The sequence below is a fragment of the Frieseomelitta varia genome, unplaced genomic scaffold, assembly GCF_011392965.1.
Source record: "Frieseomelitta varia isolate USP_RPSP 00005682 unplaced genomic scaffold, Fvar_1.2 scaffold_527, whole genome shotgun sequence".
Classification (NCBI taxonomy): domain Eukaryota; kingdom Metazoa; phylum Arthropoda; class Insecta; order Hymenoptera; family Apidae; genus Frieseomelitta; species Frieseomelitta varia.
The window spans coordinates 190379-209673 of record NW_025110287.1 but is presented as its reverse complement, the minus strand read 5'-3'; the positions used below and the strand labels follow the sequence as shown (position 1 = coordinate 209673).

Genomic DNA, 19295 nt, shown 5'->3' with positions numbered 1-19295 from the left:
GTTATAATTACGTCACTAAAAGGCAAGAAATCGCAGATGGTTGTTAAAAGCGAATCCACGTGTAAGCCATACGTGCATACGGCGTTCGTATGTTATTCTTTTTTTTTTTTTCTTTCTTTCTTTTCACGAAAAATCTCTCACCGACGAAAACCGTCACTCGCCGACGCTTCTTACTTACGCGCCAACGCACGCCGTGCTTACGTATCACGCCGAGCGTCTATTGCATCGGTCCCGGCTATTATTACTATCGTTCGCCATGCGTGGTACCGCTCGAGATCCACTGACACTACTATAATAAGATACGTGACCAAACGTTCTGACACGTATCGCCGCTTAACGAGCGATATTGAAGGGAGCCGATGAAAAAGAAGAAAGAAACAGAGAAGGCTAATAGAGATACCGGGGATATAGGCAACGACACAGTTATGAATACGCACAGCGAATCGTTACTTAGTTCAGAACTTGGACTCGCGGTACTTGGAAGAAACAGAGTTCGATCGCTGCAGGGTTAAAAGATCTCGAAACTACAAATTGTGACGCAGAGCGTTTTAGACTAGAGTAAGTACATCCTTCGAAAAATTTCGAAGTTCAATGTATCTCGTTATTCGCGAAGTGAGTGTATACAAAATTCTATTTAAAAAACGCCACTTGGAATGAGAAGGGAAACATCGAACTGCTTTAGAATCGAGAGAGAAAAATCAGTCAATTTCATATCACTGTGTCATTTATATATCTGAATGGATGATAAGATCGATTCTTTGATTCTGGAATAATTCCACTCGTGTTTTTTTAATTCATATCTAACTTGGGGTAATCTAACTTGGGTTTCTTAATCTTCAAGGTAATCTAACTTGCGTTTCTTGCCTCCCCTCCCCTCCCCAGAGTAATCTAAATCGCGTTCTTTCAACCCCGAAGCGATTTAAATCATAGCCACCGATCGTAGAAATGACCAGAGTTCAATTTTTTTTGGTTGCGAGCTGCTCCAACTGGAAACCATTACGTTCGAAATGATCTGATTTATATCCCTTGACCCTAGACCAATGCCAATCCATTTGTAGTGTTTTAGTCTTGGCGTGATTCATGCCGAATTCTACAAGTCTACGGTTGGCCCATGCCCACAGTTCCATAAATCTACATGGAGTATTCCACTGGCCCGTACATACATACGCACATTCGTATCGCGTTCCATTAATCTGAAATAATACCGGCCTGCTTCTATGAATATGAAATCGAACAGCCAGTGGCTCGTGCGAAAGATCATCATCTCCGATACACGTTGCAACGTCTTCACGGAAGTCTAGCACGCCTCATCAAGGATCGACATTGAACTAATGTAAGAATTGATTGCTTTCATAAAAGGAAGCAATTAAACCGCGTCTTGGATTTTCGTTTCTTTTCTCTTTTTTTTTTTTTTTCTTTTCTCTTGCAAGCTTTATACATGTATGTGCTCGCGCGTTCGATTCGAGTCGTTGAAACGCTGGTCACAACACGGGCGAGGAATTTATTTTTTGACGACGTCGCTGTTATTCGTTATTTGTCAATAATATTTATCGCCGGCGTCACGACCGTATAAACGTGCATATACGTTTCTACACGCACGGCAGGAAGTTACGTACGACCCCCCCGGTTTTCTACGTTATCCGCGTCCCCTTCGCGAGCTTAATAGCGAACGATCCTTAATGACAGTTCCTGAAGCGAGGTTCTCCGAGCACGGGGCAAATGACTTCTCTCGTGAATATAAAATGGTTTTTCTACACGCGGGATCGGTCGTTCCGTGGTAAACGAGTAGAATCATAATTCATTTAAACGACTCATTCATACGTTGCTTTTACAACTGTCCTCCGCGAAATTGATTTTTATACACACCCGTTCAACAAGAGAGATACGGCATCATCGTTCGAAACGGCTATATTTAAAGGTATGAATTATTCAGGATCATTTTTTACTCGTTAACTGGAGAACTCAACGGTGTATATAGTCAATTTAATAGCCAATCTCTCTTGGGCATTGATATGTTTTTCTACGTTTTTACGCGTTCGCCGAACTAATTAATCAAATTCATCTATTTTTATTTGTTTCCTATATAAATTGTATTCAAGTTTTTTTTTTTTTTTTACTGTTATTTGCTCTGAGACATAATTACATAATGTTATCTTTAATTCTCAAATGGTAGGAATAAGTAATAAAAATAATACGATAAAAATTATAAATTATACACACAATATGTGCAATAAAAATCGTTGCATTTACAACAAATACACGCGATATAGATATAAAATATACTTCATACAGTAAAGTCTCCGTATTACATTACGTTATATTACAAAATATGTATACATGATGTTCCGCTACAAGTGTATCACGAATATTAAATATAAAAGTGTCCCAAGACTTTTAAGCGGCAGTGTAACCAGTAAAGAAGTCCGACCATCACGCACTGATTCTCCTGTGCAGCTACTAAGGCACCGAACGCCGCGAGAAATCTCCTTCGACGCAACTTCGATTACCAATCGACAGATCGCCAGTTTGATTCGCGAGTCACGCAGCTGCAACGGGTAACGAGACGCGAAAGGAAAAAAGAAAGGAAGAAAAATCGGCCAGTAATAATTACGCGGTCGATACATGGTGGGCAGGAGAGCACTGTCGCGGCAGGAAAGCGCAATTTTCAAACGCTTCTGACCCTCGCGGGTTTGTTTTGACGGTCGGTGACAATTTGAGACAAATCCATTAAACTATTGCCGGCTTTTGTGTTCCAGATAGGTCCCATTACATTATCAGTGTAAAGTAGAGGCGGCGGGTCGCTTCGAAGCGTCGTAGAACAGCAGCAGCTAGCCGGGCCAGCTGTCCGCGTCCAATTAGCCTCGCTTGATAAGCTCAACAATACCGGCATTATTACAGAACAACCGAGCGTTTATACGTGCCTCGTAGCGCCGTTACATTTTGACGTTTCCATTAGCTGTCTTCTTCTTCTCCGTCTTTTCTCGTCTCCGCCCTTCCTCCCATTTTATTCTTCCCCTCTTATCAATCCACCTTCTTCTTCTTCTTCTTCTTCTTCTTCGGTTTCCTCCTCCTCTTCCACAAAGTAGAGACTTGGTCGACGGAGACCAAGTTTTATCGTGCCTCGAGATGCTTTTATTGCCTCCTTAAGGTCGCTTCATTAATTAATACGTTCGTATCGATCGTTCGTCGGAACGCTTCGTTCCTTTGTTAACGAGATAGTAAAGCGAGCTCGCGTGCTCACGTCGCAAACGTGAGCTTTAATGCTTCAATGTTTTTTTTTCTTTCTCGATTTCGAGCGACAAAAAAGAATGGGTAATTTGTCCGAATGATCTTTCGGCCCGTTGAAACGTTCTACGATATTTTTTCTTTTTTTTTTTTTTTTTTTATAGTTTCAGTCGCGAGTGGAAGCTGGATGAGTTTTGAAGGCTCAAAATCAGTTTTTCAATCGACGTTACCTTGAAACAGTTATGAAACAACAAAACTGTTAGAGGACAATGATATGGGATCTGTACTTTTACATGTCTCTTTCAGTTGTTTCAGTTTTCTTGCCGATCAAGCCGTAAAACAGTCGCCACGTGTCGTGTATCCGTAGTTTATTCTTAATCATTTTATATAATACATTTCATCATTCTTACTGCATACGCGAGTACCCGCTGTACCTTTTATTCTTTTAACAAATATATTTCTCGTTATAAACAAGCAATTTCAACAACAACGGCTCCATGCACTCTCTCGATTGTAAAATACGTGTTTAAGTCTCCTGTCCTTTCCTTATTTTCTCCTCTCATCGGGAGAATTTTGAAATTTAAAGTATCCCCGCGTCGTTCTCGGCGTGGATACGATGGAACTCCATCTCCGAGGGATGGAAATCGAGGTTGAATTTCTCTCTGGCGTCTCGTCGAACCGCTCTGGGATAGCCCATTCGAAAATATGACAATATCATGTCAATGCAGACCGTTGCAGAACGATCAGATTGACGCGACCGCATCTGAATTGCAGATGTGTATCGAGGAAATTATGTGTGTGTGTGCGTGTGTGTATGTGAGACAGAAAGCGAAGACGTCGGAGTGCATTACACCGAATGCGCGGCTGCCCTGGCATTATTACCCTTAAATTTCGCTTCCGAAACACCCCGAGACGATATATTCATACGTGTCTTATCGCGAACTTGCGATACTAAAACGGGAATCTCCAAGTGTACTATTAAACTCTCAAGTGCCTCTTTGCTCGAGAACGAGACGAGCTCTCTCTCTCTCTCTCTCTTTCTCTCTGTCGCGTCGTTATATCGTTCAGAACTTAATTTAACGCGGTATACTTCTCACTGGGAAATCGTTAAATTAAGCAATGCGAACGATGAGAACCATTTATACATTACATATCTTCGAAGCCTCGTCGAAAGCGGTAGTCAGATGGAAAATGTTATTTCTTGGTTAGCTTCTGTTTCTTATTTCTTCGTCTTCGGTAGACAGTAGAAATATTTTAAACTTCGAACGTTACATCAGGATAAAACGATCAACTAGCAGCGGATGATTTTCCAATTATATCAGCAAACGTTTCGATTCTCGATAATGCACGAATATTAAATTATTCGAGTAAAGTGTTAATATTAAGTTAGAATAAGAGGAGAAGACACTGGATACAGAGCCTCTGTAAATCACCAGGAAATCGATAGAAGAACCAACTATTATTATCGTGCGTTCCCTAGTTCACGTCCTCCAAATCTGCAGTAGACAAAGACACTGTGTTACGTCCCTGGCCTCGTCTACGATGCGTCCACCCACGTATAATACACGCGCAGACATCCTTCCTCGATACGAAATTTATCACTCATCCTGCTGAATCCAATATCTTTCCCCTCCCGTCGCATCACCATCCTCCCCTCCTACTTCCATTCTTTCGATCAAACGCGCAATTATTCGAGAATTGTGCGAGTCTCGTCGGATTTGTGCAAACAGGGAACACTTCGTTGACCTTTATAATTTCTCCGCGGATTTTTCAATCCGATAACAGGCAAAGCGTATGGAGAGGGGGGGGGGGGGGGAATTTCGATCGAAACAACACGAAATCGTAGAACAGACACTCATTAGGCCTCATGGAGTCAATAATGCTGTGGGCTCGATACGCGTGCCGCGTTATAGAGACAGACGGCCAAATTACAGCGAAATAATACAGCGTGTTTACGTAACACGTATCCAACGACGCCGCAATTATTATTACGCGCGCACCGGCTACGAGTAAACTATTCCAGGCGTTAGCGACCAGCTGAAAATATTTAGTTGTCGGCCACACCGCGAGTATGAAAACAATACAGTTTTTGCTCCGATCAACCTGCATCCCCGAATTTCTCGAAAATTCAAATTCACTGGCTAGACAGGACCGTGAATATTCATCGTTGCGCGTTTATTAATATATATCAGCGGTATTAAATTTAATATTTGACTAGAATTGAGGTGTGATATTTATAGAGAAAGAAATTAAAGTGCGATGTACGAGAAAAAGTTAATAATAGTACAAGTAAGATATTAACGAGCTTCTGTTGATATATTTTATTAAAAGTCACTCGAGTATCTAAATATATACTGTTGTAAATATATAAAATTTCCATAGAAAATTATACATATATGTATATATATATATCATTTCATATACTAAAATTTATATTATAATCTATATCAAATTATATATATATATAATTTTCTATGGAAATTTTATATATTTACAACAGTATATATTTAGATACTCGAGTGACTTTTAATAAAATATATCAAGAAGCTCTTACTTGTATTATTAACTTTTTCTTGTACATCGCACTTTAATTTTTTCGCTATAAATATCACACTTTAATTCTAGTTTACTATACCCAGTGACTTTTAATAAAATATATCAATAGAAGCTCTTACTTTTATTATTAACTTTTTCTTGTACATCGCACTTTAATTTCTTCGCTATAAATATCACACTTTAATTCTAATTTACTAATATTAAATTTAATACCGCTGATATATATATCATATTTTATAATCATTTCGACCACTTTGGTAGTTAAAGACGCGAAGGAAACGATTTCTCACAGTGTGCATGGCCATATTGCGTTCGTCAATCATATTTCAATATACATTTTACTATTTAATTTTCCAGCAATAAATGTTATTTCGATCTTACCTTAAACCAACACGTTTCATATCGCCGTTCCTCATGGATGACTCGGAAGTTGTTACTTATCGATGACTCGGAAGTTGTTACTCCTTTTTTAAAATTACGATAATAGTAGTTTCACCAGACACGACACTTGGCCACTTTTTATTCATATAAACGTGTTTCTTTGCAAATTACAAACGGCACTTGTTCACGTTCTTGCTTCAGCCATGGTTTTCGTTGCAATTTTTCGTCGTTTCGAATGTTCACAATTCGTGAAAAGATGTCCAACATTCCCAACATTTGTCGGGACTACATCCTTTTCTGCAATTTGTCTCGTAATCAAGCTTATACGTTTATCCTGAGCTGTCAGACATCGCGGTCGTTGACAATTTTTTTCTTTTTCCACAATTATCGGGATCTTTTAGTAGTATTAGTAAATTCATCATCGCCTTATAACCTTTTTTAACCATTTTGGCTACTTTTTTCTGTCGCGGAATAAAGTTCTTCGTTTAATTGCAATATCGCGTGTATTTCAACTGGATTTCACTTGTCCCCGGGGCTTTTTACAAATGTTAAACCGACGCACGTTAACCGACTGTATTTCACACGAACGTTACGCTTTCGATAGCTTCGGTACGACTGACGAGCATAAATATTCAAACATGTTCACAAACTTGCCTGCCTCGAGGCTGCGGGCAATATTTACATTTTCGTCTTTGGGAAATTGCGTCTCGGTAATAACATCCAACACACTACGGCCAAGGATACTGATATAACAATCCACACGTTTCCTCTAGTGTACGATACACAATAAAATATGTTGAGTGTACTCTTCACTCCCTAAATCGTGAACTGCGACGCGCAAATGCGTAAGAATATCCTGACGCAAGGAAGAACAGGGGCATGCTTCTTCTTCAACGAATAAGTATCGTTCTCCGTAAACTCTCCGCTCTAAAAAAAGTTACGTCATCGACTGCAAATTGAATCACCCTTTCTTCGTTAATTACGATACCCTTGGTGTGAATCGACTTTAGAAAAAAAAAAAAAAAAAAAAAAACGAACAATAGGCAAGCAACTTGCGTGAACAAATGCCGTTTGTAATTTGCAAAGAAACACGTTTATATGAATAAAAAGTGGCTAGTGAAACTACTATTATCGTGATTTTAAAAAAGGAGTAACAACAACTTCCGTGTCATCGATAAGTAACAACTTCCGAGTCATCCATGAGGAACGAAGCGATACGAAACGTGTTGGTTTAAGGTAAGATCGAAATAACATTTATTGCTGGAAAATTAAATAGTAAAATGTATATTGAAATATATATTGCGGTCGAAGGAAAGATCGTGAACGCTACGATCGATCCGACTACAGGCGAATTGATCGTAGTATATATTTCGGAGCGCAGCGGAGAAACGAATTAATAGAAAATCCGTGTATTGCCTCGGCTCGCCTCTAATCGTGCGCTGTTATTGCGCGTCTCGTGCACCGAGCAATCTCCTCTCCTATTCAATCTGTCTCTCTTTCTTTCGCTCCAATCTACCGTGTCGCGTACGCGGGCGCTGCGTGTTCGCCACGAGCGAATGCGTGCATCCTCGTTATCATCTTACACACGCACGCACGTGTAGTACGAGGCGTAGTACTACGCGTTCCGTCCCCCTCCCCCCTCGCTCCCCCAACCCCCTCCGTACCCCGTTGGATCGGTCAGCTACGCTGCACGGTCCACTCCCTTCCCCTCCCCCTTCCCCCTCCCCCTACACCAAGAGTTTGCTTGTTTATCGCGGTCACGTGGTGCGGCTGTGACGTCACGCGGTCACTAACCATATTATGTCCGCGGCACTGACCTTACCCCGCCGCTCTCTCCTCTCACGCTCTCCACTCCACAGTGGTTCGCCGGTTCTCTCCCTTTCACCCTTCTGCTCCTCTCTCTCTTTCTACCCTCTCTCTTTCCCCTTTCTTTCTGCGACTACGCTTGAGCTCTGCTCTCTGCTTCCTGCACTCTCCATTTCTCTCCTTTTAATCGAGACTTTTTCTCGTGCCTTTTACCTCGAGAATCTTCTTTTCTCCTTCTCGCACTTTTTCGCGTACATCTCTCTCGTTTCGTTTCGTGTATATCTCTCTCGCTTCAGAGAGATTTATCACTCTTCGTGTTTTCTCTCTACTCTTCCAAAGGCTTCTTCGTCTCCCTCTGTTTCTTCATCATCTTTTTCTATCTCCTTTTATTTGGGGGTTTATCCTTCTTCTATCCATCCCCCTCCCTTTCTCCATTTCCTTCTTCTTTTTATCTCCTCCACGCTGTTAATCGAGCATCTCTCGAGGATCTTTGCTTCTCATTTCTCTTCCGTTCGTTAGCAATCGTTTCGTGCGTTGAGCCGTAATTATTTTCCCCCTTTTCCGCGAGGTTTTTCGTAATCCTTTCTGCTACTGTCGTTTGCTTTTTGATTTTTCGAACGGTATACCGGCAGTTTACCGCTACGCGGTACTAATTGGATAATAATTGCCACGATGCTTGGTAAATGGCAACGTGGATATACATATATATATATATATATATATATATATATATATATATATATATATATATATATATATGTACTTGGAGAATGGTCGATGTTCAGCTTCAGAACCCCAGCGATTCGAGCTTATAACGTATCAAGTGGTAATGATTGAACCAGTTTCGTACGACGTATCACTGAGTGTGTGTTCCTAAGAATGGAATAATGACAGTGTGCTTAGTTGTACCACTTGAGAATTCAAATTCATCGATTATCGCGAGGTATTATCTCGAACGTACATGAGCAAAAAATTGTTTATACAACGAATAAGTGTAAAATATAATTGTGAATGATACGACACCGACATGATACGAATTATAAATTGTAATTAATGAATTGTGAATTGTGAATCGTAAATTATTTATTTACTTGTTTTTTAATGTCGTTTATTAATGAAATAAAAGAAAGATGTTTAAAAGGTAGAATATACGTAAGAAGATATCAAAGTAACGTATGAATTATTTATTTATTTAATTTATTTACTGGCAAATCAACCTCTCTGAATTATAAATAAGTGAATTATAAATTATGAAAAAAATAAGATTTTTATACATCAAAGTAATACTTTGAAACACTCTTACGCTTCAAATTTAATCGATTCAATAATCTTATTACATTTTCATCAATTTTCTCGACTATTTCACGGCAAAAAAACCTAGAAAAAAAATTCTTCGGAACAGAACAAAAACCAGAATCTCATCGAGTTGGTTAATTGTTTAATAAGAGATTGCTACGAGCGTTTCTAATACCTTTTTTCCGTTTGCACGCATCGAACGTTGCGTAATACTAATTGGATAATAACCACGATGAAATCTTGTGATGAGGTAGTACATACGTTAGCGAGTGGTTAAAGCTATCGTTGTCGCGATAAAATTACATCTGGCCCGTCTGATTCTCCAATTAACGTGGTCATCGATTCAATTTTAGTATTGTCCCTTACACAACACTGCAGATAAACAAAGTATCAGAAAACTTCTGTCTTTCCTCCATTTTCTTCATCGCGGATTTATCAGCTTTGCACCGAATGAAACTCTGAGTCGTTTATTTTTTAAATTATAAAAATTTTCAATTTCGTTATTATCCCTCCCATTACACTGCAGATAAACAAAGTATCAGAAAACTTCTGTCTTTCCTCCATTTTCTTCATCGCGGATTTATCAGCTTTGCACCGAGTGAAACTCTGAGTCGTTTATTTTTTAAATTCTAAAAATTTTCAATTTCGTTATTATCCTTTCCATAACAGTGCAGATAAACAAAGTATCAGAAAACTTCTGTCTTTCCTCCATTTTCTTCATCGCGGATTTATCAGCTTTGCAACGAGTGAAACCTCGAGCCACTCATTTGTCAAATTTTAAAATCAAACTCCAAAAATCAAGATGAAGAAATCGAGAAAACATTCGTATCGTGCGTTCATTTTGAAATCTGTGGTCGAATAAACAATAAACATTCGTCTAAACGCTTGGAACAATCACGCGTGCTTTTGAAATGAATTTTACTCAAAGGCCTTTTTCTCAGAAATTTGTTTCAAACATAAGAAGACGAAGCACTAGAATTTAAAAGAAAAAAGAAAAGGAATTGCGAAAAGGTGTAGGGTTAATCACTTTAAGCTCGAGCATCGGGGAAACGAAAATGTCGATAGTCCAGCAGCAAAATCTGATAAATTATCCACCCCCGTTACTATATATGTACTACGGAGATATTCTCTCTGATCCACACGGCTGGTAATCCGATATAACGATTTAAGTTCTCGGCTGGAAGCTCGGCTGGCTTTAACTGACTGTACGGTGTAACTATAGTAGACAGCCGTCCATTGGTTAACCGCTGGTTACACCAGCGAACTTTCTATGAAAGTTTGTCCTCTCTCTCTCTCTATCTATCTATCTATCTCGTCGACGAACACACAGAGAAGAGAGAGAGAGAGAGAGACCCAGTTTCGCGGCTACGAGAATTTTCTTGCAAAGGAACTTCAAAGGAAACTTCATGCTCGCGAGCAAGGACTAAAGTGCCATTAGGCTCATTAAAGTGTATTTAATGTCTCAGGTTCGCGGAAGAGGCCAAAACCGAAGCAGGTAATCCTGATTGAGAGCAGCCTAAGAGAGAGAAAGAGAGAGGTCTTAACGTGGTTGTCCGATCGACGCTTGGAAAATAATTACGAGCAGAAGCTTTGATCGTTCTTCTCGCCCTCGCGGGCGTTAAATTATCATCGATCTCGATGCCGCCGGTGGAACGACTAAGGGCAAAAAGGGGGCGGATATAATAACGCGAAGAAACGAATAGGAAAAGGAACGGGGAGCAAGAATTAGAGGGTGAGACGTGGTGCATATACAGGGTGTTTTCTATTTCTCTGGATTGACTTCTACAAGTATAACCATCATAGTAAAAGGTCAATCGTAGAATTTATAAATCAAGGTTGAACGACATGGGAATTCGTCGTTGCAAAATGTGGCAAATCATAGTATAATACAGTCATAAGTGACTACTCAGGAGGAATTAAGACGAGAGTTGAACAACTTATTATTGCGATTGAAATTATTTAGTGAAATTCTCATTAAAAAGAAAAGACAGTAGATTCGTCAATGTTGAGTTTGTCGTCAACAAACAATGATCGTTACTTGTAACGAAGATAAACCATTTTGTGCAAGATTTTTTCTCTCCCCGTTTTCGCTTCTTAGATTATACCTAGAGAGCTAGAGTTTAGGAAACACCCTGTGTACACGCTTGCACGCGAAACGACCGAATGAAACGGAAAGAACGGAGGGTTTCGACGTCGTAAATCTTTCGATTGCTATCGAACGTTATCGATAACTTCTGGATAAATGAATTTATGCGGCCCCGTGTGCTCGTAAATAGCGGCGCGGTCGCTCGTCTTATTGCGCCGATCGGATGTCGTTCGGTTGTCTATTTGCTGCCCGGGTATATCTGGCTCAATTGTCGCGATCGCGTGTCGATACTCGTTCCCCCGCTCAGTAAGTAACTCGTTAAACGCGATTCTACAACACTTTTCACGGTAATACAATCTTGGAAATAAAATAGAAATGAATTCTTCCGCGACGGAACGATATTTCTTTCTTTTTTTTTTTTTTTTCTTTCTTTCGAATAGAAAACACGACACTTTCCATTCCGCGCGAGACACGATCTGTTGTCATAGGAAGGTTTATAAGCCAAACGTCCTGCGTAGTCGTTTTATTGAAATATAGAGGTAATTTTATAGACTTACAATTTTATATGTATCTTTCATTTTAATTGTTTCAGCGCAATTTTATGATCTAATCGTCGAAAGTTCCAGCGTTAAGGAAATAATCTGTAAAATATCTTGCTACGTACGGAGAATCCGGCAACCTCGAATACATAGAGTGAATAAAAAAAAAAAGGGTGGATGGTACTCGCCAAAACATGAAAAAAAGTTCTAATAAACGTGGGTCGAAAAATTAACAGTGTCAAAGTTAGAAACGATTTTGTTGTTGATTTTGTGATTTGAATGCTTGTGAAAAAGTTAGAAAATTAGTTCTTTAATACGAAGGTGTCAAGCGTGCATAGAAATAGGAGAAGGACACGTAGGAAATCTTCTGTAATCAGAAAAAGAGAAAATTATAAATCACTATTGTTAGATGCAGTACGATGGCTCTCGAAGCGAAGAAAACCGCAATAAAAAATCGTTTATAACTTTGAAACTATTAATTTCTCGACCTATGTTTATTAAAAAAAAACTTTTCTTCGCGTTTCGACGAGTATTATCTATCCTAGAAATTATGAATTCTCTTTCCAATTTAATTTAAGAATTTTTTTAATTCTTCATTCACCCCGTGCATACCTCAGGAACCAGATTTTTAAATTTCTCTCTCGGTGAATAACTGAAGGAAAAATATCGCACGTGTTAAGAAAATTAAGTGTACCTAACTAAATAGTGATGAAAAAAAAAAAAATGAAACGCACAGCGATCGATACATGCCGCGTAGAATAGAAGCAAGAGAAAAAAATGAAGAATCCATTCGCGTGACAAAATGAAATTAAAAAGACCCTGGAAACGAAATCCTCGCGATAGAAATCTAACGTGGCGGGTTCCTCCTCGTGCAAACCAGCAAACTCGTTTCCTAATAAAATAATAAAATCCCCTTTTCTCGCGGCTGGTAGGACATGACCGTGCATACGTAGTCGCGTGCTTGCATATATATATGCACGGAGAATGGCGAGAAGGAGGGAGGAAGGAGTTAAAAAGAGGCGAGAACAACTCAGGAGGGTCCAGGGGGAAAAAGGACAAGGTGGAAGTAAGGTAGAGTAAGTAACGGCCGTGGATCGAAGCACACGTGGTCGAACACGTGTCTGCGTGGAAGGATTGTTGTTCCGTGGTTCGCGTGTGCAACGATCTCCCTTCGATTAATCGCGACGCGACTCTTGGAAACTTATTCGATAAGGATACTGGAGTCATTGGAAATTTTCAATCCACCTGGCTATGCAATCGTCGTTGACATTGAAGAATTGGACGCACGTTGTGGATCGATCTCGTGATTTTTGATGCGTCCGAGATGTTTGATGAGAGGAAAGGTTGCGGAAAATAGTCACAGCGGTGGTTGTACGTTTATATTTCGGTAACAGGACGCGACACTTGACACTTGGAGGAAAAATTGTTCTCCGTAGAAAATTTTCTCCGTTGAAAAATTTTAAAATTTTTCTACTTGTCTAAATGTTGCGAATAATATTGAACGATAAGGATTTACAAAAATTGTGTAATTAATAAAGACAATTACAGAATGTACAATAAAGAGGGTGTTTAACAATTCTTAAAGATCTCACGATCTTGAATCGAAGAAGGATATCAAGATTATGTATCGAATTTAAATATTTAACGACGACGAGGTTCGAATTTTATGAATCTATCTATATCACGAGGAAGAAAAGGAAAACCGATACTTTCGTATAATTTATAAAACGTTGCTCGTCTGTAAAATTACTGTGAAACGGATTATGAAACAGTAGCGATCGTCAATATTCTAGAACGAGATCCACCGTGGAGATACGTCGCGATGTCGTATTCTTCAGGCTTTTCGTTTCCTCGCTGACACACGATTACTCCATTCATCGCGGTGAATGTATTACGATAAGGCTGGCGACGCAGCGTGTCGCACGATGTAGATGCAATCGGGATATCTACGTTTTCTAATGTAAATCCAACGCGTTGTCAGCATTTATAACGTGAGCCGGCTCTGTATTCGCGACTCGTCTTCCAAGCGCCTCCGCGATCGTTCTAATTGTTTACGATCGTTCGTGCCTCGATGACTTTTATGACGATCGTATTCGAGTTCGTTTATCCTCTGGTCTTCGTTCTTCGTTGCTTCCTCGAAGGCTGCCGACTTCGAAAGCATCGAATAAAAATGCCAACGAATCGTAACAAAATTAGGAAATATTTCATCGTGCGGCGTGTGTTGAGAAATTTGGAAAAAGTTTGGAGCTTTTATCTTTTTTCTTTACACGAGATAAACTTTTCTACACAATCTTTAAAGAGATATTGCGACTGCAAGTTTTAAAACAGAGTTAATCATAGCTTTCGTACTTTGAAACAAAATTGTTCGATCGTCAAATATAAACATATTCGTTTAGAACTACCAAAATGGCCAAAGTGGCCAAATTTTTCATTTTTGTTAGAAATTTTATACGTGTGAAAAACGGTATATTTTCCGGAATCTAAATTATTCGTAAAATGTATTATAAATATAACAAAAGCTTGTACATTCTATTATTGTAGTACAAAGTTTTTCTATTTTCTTCTTTTTTTTTTTCTTTAGTAGGTCACTTTAAATTTGCCTCACGTTGAATTTGTTAAATTCATCGAAATCCATTGAACTCGCTGCGTCTACGAATCGTCCCATTAAAATGATTTAAGAACGCGACTCGCGCAGAAATGAAATTCACCGCAGCGTAAAGAACGAACCCGAATCTCGGACCAACTCTCCTATTGCTCTGTCTGATCAATAACGTACCAATTCCCCTACAATCTCCCGTCCACTTTTTAACGCTCGATTTTACCTCCGACCGCGCGCTCCACAAACTCCAGTCGACAAACATTCGAGCATCGCGTTTTATTCTCTCTTCGTCCCCACGGTGGATACCCCGTTGAAACCGGAATTTAACGTCCGAACCGAACACAAATTTTAATTTACAGACGAACAGAATGCGCGTATTGTACACAGGCAGAGATATCGGCTCTCCACGATTCGATTGCAGGATCCGCGACGCGGAAAACGCGTGGCAGAGAACAATCAGATCTGTCGCCGAGAGCGAGAGAAACCAGAGCGTCTCGAATAACCAATACGAGGAGAAACCGCAACGCGACGCTGCGACGAAGAAAAGACAACACACCGTCGACCTGGCTAGACGATGGTCTGCCACGGATCAAGTGGCGGAGACCAATCAACGGATTTCTACTGATCCGGTGCGCACGACTGGCGACCCATCGCGATTATAACGCATCGCGTGCAACCCGCGTTCACCGTCGCCAGCCCCCCGATTATACCTGTGTGCCAGACTACGCGGACTACAGGTTGTTTCAGAGGTCGAACAGAGGATTCCTCCAATACACGACGATGGAATTGTTAATAATTTCCCAAGTGAAATTTTCTGTTTGTTGAGAGTACCAATTTTCTGAGAAACTGTCCCCTCCTCTTTTTGCAAACCAACATAATGCGACTCTTTGTAAATCTATCTAGCCGAAATCTTTGTAAATCTATCAAAGATGCCTGTCTAATAAAATAAGGTACAAATAAGGCAGTTATTGTTTTAGGAAGTTCTTTTTACTTCAAATATATCAAATACCTTCCTGAAGCTACTTTCGTAACGTAAGGTGATAACAAATTTCCTAATAAATACAAAAATTTACCCTGCCAAGTAGAAAAATTTCTATCTATTGAGGATATTCATCAGCCGAGTGTGCTTGGGGGCTACTTCGTTAAATCAACAGACTACTGAAAATTATAACGCTCTCGACCGAGTCTCTCTGTCTTGCTATTCTCTAGCATCCCCTACCTGATCCTGATGTTCTTCCACTGTCTCTCAGAGACATCGCTACACCGATTGCCAACATCTCACCTCCCTGTCATGTGTACACACCCGGACGTGACATTTTATGAAACAGCCTGTGCAACGTGACGATGATTCTCGCGGTGGTGGTGCGCGTACACGAAGCCGGGGGTGTACAGTTATAGGTAACCCGGTCCGGTAATTGCCGGTAACGTCCGGAGAGGTCCAGATGCTCCCCAATCAGCGTGTGGCGGTCCAGCACCGGCTACCTCCTGGTCTCGCCTCCTCCTGCAACTATCTGCGCTCCTCTTACGCCACGGGACACATGTATGCGTGAGCGTACGCGCGAGCAACCCGAGAGTCCCGTGACCGTGTTGAGAACGGCCGGTTAGCTCCTGACCATACGCATGGCAGCACCGTTTAATTGGCACTGGACACAATGGATTATGGAATGGTGCCGGTCTACCCTACCGTCCACCCACTACCACTGACCCTGCACTTCATGTCAAAACCATTTCGCTTGTTTTACGTACGGAAAGTGCCACCGATAATACCCTCTGCCTTCTCTCTCTCTCTCTGTCTCTCTCTGTTTCTCTCTGTTTCTCGATCGGAGGGTGTTCTCCATTCTATTTCATCTCGGCTTTTTGTTGTACGTTTTGTATTTAGTATCTCCTTTCTCCTGTCCTTTTCGGAGTACATTTCGCGCTTCGTTTGCCCCCTTCGAGAAGAATGGGGATTTTACGGGCGAAGGGGTGAGAACAGGTACTGCGTTCAATTTTAATTCTTTGTTTCTTTCTTTTTTGTGGCGCGAGGAAGCAAAGTTGGATACGTCTATAATCTTTCGTACAAGATCTTGCGTTTCTAAATGTCAAAATGTTGAATGTTGTTTCACATTCGGCGACCACTGTCGATGGTTACGCAACAATTCAAAATAGTCGGAACAATTTGGTGAAATAAGATATTGAGTTGAATATAGTAAACGAATGGAATTATCTAACGTTGTTACGTTATTTTTCTTCGTTCACACTACCAATGTTTTTGTTATATACATTTCTACATAAATATCATAATTCTATCAATCACTCGATAGAAAATACTTGCAGCTGTCGAATATTATTTACTATTGATTGAAACTTCTTAGTGTGAACTCTGTCTGAACATTTCACTAAGTTACTTCAGATCCAACATCTTTCTAACAAACAATACGCGTTTCTTTAACCACTTGCGCTAGCAACCAATTACGGACCATAACGAGTGACCAAACCGTATACAATAATTCGTCGCTATCTTTTCGAACTTGTCTGTATAATATCACTGAATAGAAATTATTAAAAAGTAATAAAATTATTACTTGTTTCACCTGTGTTACATTTAAATATACTTAAAACTGAGAAAATGTCGCGATTTGGGACGAAAAGATTCTCGACATGCGTGGCACGTCATTCCAGCACAAGAGGTTAACTAAAAAAAAAAACGAATTTAACAACGTTAGAAAAAAACCTGACCCAACGCTGTCAATCCAAATGACGAAAGCTTCGAGCCCCTAACTACCAAACAATTCGGCAAAAGACTAACAAAGGATTACCGCGGCTCTCTTCAAGAAGATATCTCCTACATCCTCGGAGATCACGAATCTCTGACAAACAACACGCTGATACAGGATAGTATCCTGATTCGTTGGTAAATGCTCCGAATAATCCGGAGTCGGGATACGTTTCCAGCATTCAGGCGACGATAGCAATCACGACAATGAGGAACGCGATGCTTTCTACGCCGGTGGGGGAGGGCGTTTCTTTCAGGGCCTTCGAGAGTCCCTCGCCTCGTGTCACTGCAATTTCGTCTCGCCGGCGAAACAGACGGGGAAACAATAAGAGGAGCAGCCGGGGACAGGGAATCGTTACAGTTAGAAATTCCGTCTAATAAAACGCGCGTTCGTCGATATCCTGTCTCGTGACGCGGCAATAACAAATAAATGTCAAAAACGCGGGGGGGAGAGGGGGACAGAGGGGAACGGAGAATGGGAGGTGGGAGGTATCGGGCGAATTGACGCGAACGAGTTTGCTTCGGGAAACACTACATTTTCGATATCAATCACGTACGAACGGGCGCGATGCGTCGACGAATTTTTCTTTTAAACCTTTTCAAACCCGTTCCCGGTTTGCACTGCAGCTTACGAAACGCGGCCATTTTTTTTTCGTTTTTTCAAACCAACGCTTTCTTCTCTTTCTCTGCTGTTTTTTTTCTTTTTCTTTTTCTTTTTCTGTATCATTTCCTCCGTCTCTCTTCTTTGAACGTTCGTGTCTTTTCGGCAAGAGATTCAACAGATCGTTTTCATATAATGTCGTTCCCTTCAAGTTTAACAAACATTTAACAAACATCTAGTAACAATAATTTAACATACTACAACATGATCTATATTTTAATTAAATACACTGAAATTTAGTGTGACTTGTCGTTAAATTGTATTGACTCTTAAATAAACTAAAATTTTCCACACTATCGAAGAACGACGTTGTGGGTATCCTTAATACATATTCCCAGAGGTCGAGACGCGTTTCAAGACGAGATCGAGGAGAAGACTGATCGTTCAGAGAGTTCATCGACGCGAGGACTTTCCGCCTCGGCGTGGCATCGGAAAGCAGTAAGCGTCTTAAATTTATCGCCGAGACTATTCCGACGCCGCGACGCGTCCAGGCGGTCGAGGATAAAGGAACGCCGCTCGCCACCCCTCGGGGTCGAGGGGTCGAGAGTCAAGGAAAATAATAAAAATAGACAGTTACGGTTAAAGCACGGTAGACTGACCCTCGACAATCGTCGTTAGCTATATTTCGAGAGAGTCTCATTACGCGATTCCTGAATCCCGCTGTTCCCTTATTTCTCGCATCCTCCCCTCTTCTCTCCACCCTCCTCTTCTATCCTCAGCCCAGTGTCTCTTCCTCCGTCGCCAGTGTCTTTTCACTTTTAACGCGAGCCTTCGCCTATAAAACTTCGACCTCTTCCTGCTCCAGCCTCGTTACCGGACACGAGCACGAATCCTCGCGAGACCAAGACGCGGCGACGTTGCATCGTCGAGGATAGGGAAAGAAAGGGCGAGCAGATCGCATTTTCGAGCAAATCGCTCGAGATCCCTTATCGGCGGCGATCGTCTCTGGTCGTTTGCACTTCCGACGCCGGAATGGACAAGATTTAGAAATACTCTCGCTCTTTTTTTTATACTCTTTCTTTCGTCTCAGACTCTACTTCGGACCATTTCCAAGTCGAAAGATTTCTCAACCCTCAAACACTATCATTGGGTTATGTACGATTACAATAATTTATATTAGAAATTAAAAAATCGAATCACTTAATCAACATGAAATTATTGTAACTTTGGTAACAATGGAAATTAAATTGTTTTAAAGAAAATATAGAACAGTGATAATATAATTGGTAGCTTCGGACCATTTTCAACCCTCAATATCATTAAGTTATGTACGATTGTAATAATTTATATTAGAAGTAAGAAATTGAGTCATTTAATCAACATGATTATTATTATAACTTTCAGTGGTACCAGTTGGAAATTGAATTGTTTTAAAGAAGATATAGAACAGT

General features: G+C 40.4%; 1 long non-coding RNA gene across 1 annotated transcript; it reads left to right on the top strand.

Moving 5' to 3' along the window:
• The first annotated feature begins 444 nt into the window (after positions 1 to 444).
• LOC122533422 lies at positions 445 to 15448 on the top strand. Its single transcript, XR_006307710.1, has 2 exons — positions 445 to 558; positions 14848 to 15448. It is a non-coding gene; the product is annotated as an uncharacterized LOC122533422 (long non-coding RNA).
• The last annotated feature ends 3847 nt before the right edge of the window (positions 15449 to 19295 follow it).